Source organism: Magnolia sinica, chromosome 5, assembly GCF_029962835.1.
Source record: "Magnolia sinica isolate HGM2019 chromosome 5, MsV1, whole genome shotgun sequence".
Classification (NCBI taxonomy): domain Eukaryota; kingdom Viridiplantae; phylum Streptophyta; class Magnoliopsida; order Magnoliales; family Magnoliaceae; genus Magnolia; species Magnolia sinica.
The window spans coordinates 20318573-20324900 of NC_080577.1; positions in this window are offsets into that span (position 1 = coordinate 20318573).

Genomic DNA, 6328 nt, shown 5'->3' on the forward strand with positions numbered 1-6328 from the left:
ACTAAACCAGAAGACAATTTCCAATAAAAAACAACCACCACCTGGTTGATTTTCTATCATCTAGATTGCCAGCCAAGTCCGAGTACCCAGCTAATTGGACATTGGTTTCATGAGGATACCAGAGACCAAGATTTACAGTACTTGCGACATATCTAATAATTCGCTTGACAGCAATCAAGTGAGATTCTTTTGGATCAGATTGATATCTTGCGCAAATACCAACACTTAGAGAAATATCAGGTCTACTAGCAGTTAAATATAACAAACTACCAATCATACTCCGATAAAGTTTTGAGTCAACATTTTTACCATTAGAGTCTTTTGATAGTTTCAGGGTAGTACTCATAGGAGTATCGAAATTCTTACCATTCTCAAATCCAAATCTTTTGATTAGATTCAAGGCATACTTAGATTGAGAAATGAATATTCATTCAGGTTGTTGCTTTACTTGCAATCTAAGGAAATAAGTCAATTCCCCAACCATGCTCATTTCGAACTGTGATTTCATCAAATCTGCAAACTCAGTAGTGTCAGTACAAGTTGATCCATAAATGATATCATCAACATAAATCTGTACCATTAAGATATGATCATTATGTTTCTTAACAAACAAAGTTTTATCAACAGATCCCATTTGAAAATTATGAGTTAAAAGAAATTTTGTTAGTTTCTCATAACATGCCCTAGGTGCTTGTTTTAATCCATAAAGTGCCTTTTTAAGCCGATATACATGATCAGTATTTTTGAAATCTTCAAATCCCATAAGCTGTTCAACATAGACTTCTTCATGTAAATCGCCATTTAGAAAAGCACTTTTCAAATCCATCTAATAGATCTTTATCTTTCTAAAACATGCAATGGATATAAATAGTCTGATAGATTCAAGACGTGCTACTGGTGCAAAGGTTTCATCGAAATCAATCCCTTCAATTTGAGTATAATCTTGTACCACCAGTCTAGCCTTGTTTCTAATTATATTTCCACATTCGTCAGACTTATTTTTGAAAATCCATTTTGTTCCAATGATGTGTTTATCTTTAGGTCTTGGTACGAGATACCAAACATCATTTCTTATGAATTGGTTGAGTTCATCTTGCATCACAATAATCCAGTTCTCATCAGCCAAAGCTTCTTTTACGTTAGATGGTTCAATTTGGGATATAAAACATACATAATTACATATATCCTCAAGTTGTCTACGGGTACGAACACCGGTGAGAGGGTTTCCAAGAATTTGTGTTGTTGGATGATCTTTAACAGTCCTTAACTCAGAATCAGTCTGATTCGATGAAGTATCGGGTTTATCAATGATTAGTACTTCATCATTATCTGAATTAGAGATTGGTGTATTTAAGTGATCATCAATGACAACATTAATGGATTCTTGAATCACACCAGTCCTTTTGTTCAGAACTCTATAAGCTCGACTGTTTAAAGAGTATCCTAGAAAAATACCTTCATCACTCTTCGTATCGAACTTTCCCAAACTTTCACGATCACGTAAAATATAGCACTTGCTGCCAAAAACTCGAAAGTATTTAACAGTAGGCTTTTTATTGAACCACAATTCGTAAGCCGTTTTATTATTATCTTTTCTAGTGTAGACTCGGTTAATAATATAGCAAGCTGTGTTGACTGCTTCAGCCCAAAGATTTTTAGAGAGCTTCATGCTATTCAACATGACGTTAGCCATTTCTTGAAGCACCCTATTCTTTCTTTCTACAATTCCATTTTGTTGTGGAGTTTTGGGAGCATAGAATTCATGTAATATTCTTTGGTCGGTACAGAACTTCTCAAAATTGCTATTCTCAAATTCAGATCCATGATCACTACGAATTTTACTGATTTGAGAAGATTTTTCAGTTTGAATCCTTTTGAGAACTTTTCTTACTTCTTCAAGGGTTTCAAATTTATCCCTTAAGAAGACTACCCAAGTGAATCTGGTAAAGTCATCAACTATTACCAAGATGTACTTTTTACCACCACGACTTTCCGTTCTGGTAGGTCCTATCAGGTCCATGTGGAGAAGTTCGAGTGGTCTTGATGTGGTATTTGAATTCACCTTTTTGTGTGAGTTCTTTGTTTGTTTGCCTATCTGGCACTCACCACATATTTTATCTAATTTCTGAAGTTTGGGTAAACCTCTTACAAGTTCTCGTTTGCTCAATCGATATAGATTTCGATAATGTACATGTCCAAGACGTTTGTGCCATAAGTCGGTCTCGTCTGTATGGACCATGTAACATGTTTGATTAGATGAGCTAGATTCACTAATAATATAGCAATTTTCAGACGTTCTATGTCCAGCTAATATTACAGAACCCTTATTGTTTAGTATTTCACAGCTTTGATTAGAAAACCGAACATTATGGTTATTATCACATATTTGTGATATACTAAGCAAGTTATGTTTTAAACCTTCAACGTATAAAACATTTTTAAACACCGAAAGATTAAAAAGTTGAACCGTACCTTGGCCTATAATCTTGCAGTTGCTACCATCACCAAATGTGACTGAACCATCAGTCATATCTTTCAGATCGGTGAATAAGGCTTTGTCACCTGTCATATGCCTGGAGCATCCACTGTCTAGGTACCACTTTGAATGACTTGTTGCTTTGAAAGCAGTGTGAGCAACCAAGCAGGTGACTTTAGGAACCCATTTCATAACTATTTTGGGTTTAGGAACATAGTTGGTCTTCTTTTGTGTATACTTGTAGGAATGACCTATAGAGTTAGATTTTAATAGCTCCTTGAGTAAATCAACTATCTTTTCAGCTAGTGGATTTCGTTTCTGATTAAAGTTGACATGGCTGTTTCTAGGTTTTTGAAAAGTTTTTGAATTTTTAGAAAAATCTTGATAGGTACTTTTCCCTTTTGAGTTTGAGGACTCTCCTTTAACAAACATAGGAGTATACTTTTGTTGAGGAGGTAGATTTTTATCATAGCCCAACCCGGATCGATCGCCACATTTTCTAGATCCGGATAAAAGTTTTTCTAACTTTGGATCACCTTGGGCATATTTCCATGTGTCCTTTAAACTCAGAAGAGAAGATACTTCAGTTTTAAGTTTCTCAATTTCAGATTTTAAATCAACAATTAGGGAGTTTTTGAATTCCAAATCGCATTTCGATTTTTCAAAATAATCTGAAATTTGTGATTTTTCTAAAACAAGCGATTCAAAACAATTTTTGAGTTTAGAAAACTTTTCTTTTTGAAGTTTAAGTTTGACAGCAATTTTACAACTTTCCTTATATAGGGCATTGTAAGCGTCTTGAAGATCATCTTCATTTTCACATTCACTATTCAGATTTTCTTCACTTGTAGAGTCATTATCTGAAAATGTGAATTTGGCTAGAGTCATAAGAGCTTTGACCTCATTGCCCGACTCAGTTTCAGAATCTTCTGATTCAGAAGAACCTTCAGAATCAGATGATTCATCCCATGTAGCCAACATACCCTTTTTCTTGGGTTTGTCCCTTTTAGGACATCTATTTGCTAAGTGCCCATATTCTTAACAGTTGTAACATTGACTATCTTTCAAAGATTTTCTAAATTTGGGTCTAAACTTCTTTTTATCATTTGATTTTTGAAAATCAACTCTTTTCTTGCTTTTGAAAATTTTGTAAAATTTTTTAGCTAAAAGAGCCATATCATCTTCTGAATCAAAATTTTCTTCTGAATTACATTTAGATGATTTTAGAGCGATAAATTTACCTTTAGGAGCTTTAAAGTTTAACTTGTAGGTTTGTAGAGAACCAACTAGTTCTTCAACCCTCATATTATCCGTATCACGAAGTTCCTGGATTGCGGTTACTTTAGAATTGAACCGTTCAGGAAGTGAGCGTAGTATTTTTGCACACACTTTACTTTCTTGGATTTTATCGCCAAGACCCCACATTGAGTTTACAATGTCATTCAATCTAGTGTAGAAGTCCATAAACATTTCATTTTCCTCCATATGAATTTCTTCAAATCTGGTTATGAGGAGTTGGACTTTAGATTTTTTGACAATTGTAGTACCCTCGTGTGTCATTTCTAATACATCTCAAGCTTGCTTTGCAGTATCACAAGAAATGATTCTTTTGAACTCATCCGGTGATAGTGCGCAAGTAATTGCATTTAGTGCTTTAGCATTTGCACTACTCTCACTTTTCTGAAGGGTGGTCCATTGGTAATATGGTATGGTTTTCATAGATTTTGAACCATCAACCCCAGTAACTTCCATGATAGGAGGATTCCATTCAGTCACTGTGGCTTGCCACACATTTTCATCCATTGATTTGAGGAAGATCCTCATTCTGGCTTTCCAATAAGCATAGTTGGAGCCATCAAAGGGTGGAGGCCTAGTGACTGAAAGGCTATCAAAATTTGACATCTTAAATAGCTTAAATCGTTAGCTCAGGAATTAAATCCAAAAAAACGAGCTATTATGCTCTGATACCACTTGAAAAGGCCAAGCTATATGTCCTAGAAGGGGGGTGAATAGGACAATGCCAAATAAAACTAATAACAGCGGAAATAAAAAAGAAAATGATAGCCAAATTAAATAACAATGCAGGAAAGAAAAACAACCTCAAAATTCAGATCTTGAGAGGTTGAAACAAACGTTATTCTAAGGACAACCTTACACCAAAAACAGAGTTTATGGTAGGACAACCTTATTTCTAGAAAGGTCTTTGTATCAAGTCTCAAATCGAAGAGGAATACAATAATAAATACAAACTGAATTGAAATAACCTGTAATCAAAGATGTATTGTTCTAGGGACAGCCATACACCATAAAAATGGCAGGGCAACCTTGCTGGAACAACTTTCAAATGAAATTGAAAATCAAGCTTATAAAGGAATAGCAGAAAGTAAATTCTAAGCTATTACAACATTCTCACAAAGCTTGAAATAATTACAACATTCACCACCATACATACATCCCACAAAATTAATTAAAAGATTAAAAGAATAAATCAATCAACCACAACTCAAGGGATTATAGTGGTTCGCCTGTATGTTCACCAATTGTTATACAACAGCCACACAAAAAGCTACTCCACTCCTAATATTCTCACACAGGGGATATTAACGTTCACTAAAAATAGGTTTTCCCAGGTTCACCCAAAACCCTTACAATTGTGTCTTTGTATGTGGGCTTACACAATTAAAAAAACCCCACTTCTGAGTTTTCCTGGCTTTCCTCAGATAACCAAAATAACAAGATTTTTCTGGCAAATCTTGAAAGAAACCAAAATAATAGAAAGGAATTTACAATATGTAAAATACCTGAAAATCTCCTTCGTTGTAGCAGCCAGGTAGAACCAAATCAAAGTAGATGATTGAATGTCCCAAGTTCAATGTCCAGTACTCGATTACAATGGTTCTAGTTCTAATAGATTTTAAATTAAACCAAATAGGGCTTGCCTTAATTGATTTTGATTCCAAAGAAAGGGAATAATAATTCCTCTTTATCAAATCAGATTGGAATATAAGAAACAAAATCAATTAAATAAAGCTAAGGAAAGAGAATATTAAATAAGCACACTTAGCTTAGATGGAGCACAGAATTATCTCTCAGAAGTTCGACGAAGATTGGCTTGAATTCTTTAATTAAATCGATGATTTCTTCTGAGATTCGTGCACTATTTATAGATGAGAAGATTGAGTCTTCGACTGGTCTAGAGTGCTCTTCGACTAGTCGAAGCAACAACAGATATTTGAAAATTTCGACGGGATTTGCTTTGATCGTTCTATGACTGGTCGTAGGTCACCTACAACTGGTCGTAGGTTTCCTTCGACTGGTCGTAGGACCTGAATATCTTCGCTGGACTTCGAGTCGAAGAATGTACGACTAGTCGAAGATCAGTCGACACTGTTCCTACGACTGGTCGAACAGATTCCAGGACTAGTCGAAGGCTAACAGATTTTATCCGAAATTTGTAACAAACTTACGACTGGTCGAGAAATTTCTTAGACTGGTCGAAGCAAGTCTAGGACTAGTCGAAGAAGGCCTAGGACTAGTCGAAGAACAGACCAATCACATGTAAAATAAACATTCGACTTATGTATCCGAAATGACCTACTTCTAAGGTCATCCTATAGTCAAACAAACCTCAATCATGAAGTATGGACATTGAAACAAGAGACCATGAAGAATGAGCCTTGAAGTCTTGATGTAGATTAAACCTTGAAGTAGCTCAATCTTGAAAGTGGCTTGAGTTTCAGCTTGAGTCTTGAGTTCAGCTTGAGTTTCAACTTGAGTCTTGAGATCAGCTTAAGTCTTGCCTTGTACTTTCTTTTCAGCTTGAGTCTTGTTTTGTGAGCAGTGCTTGTATTC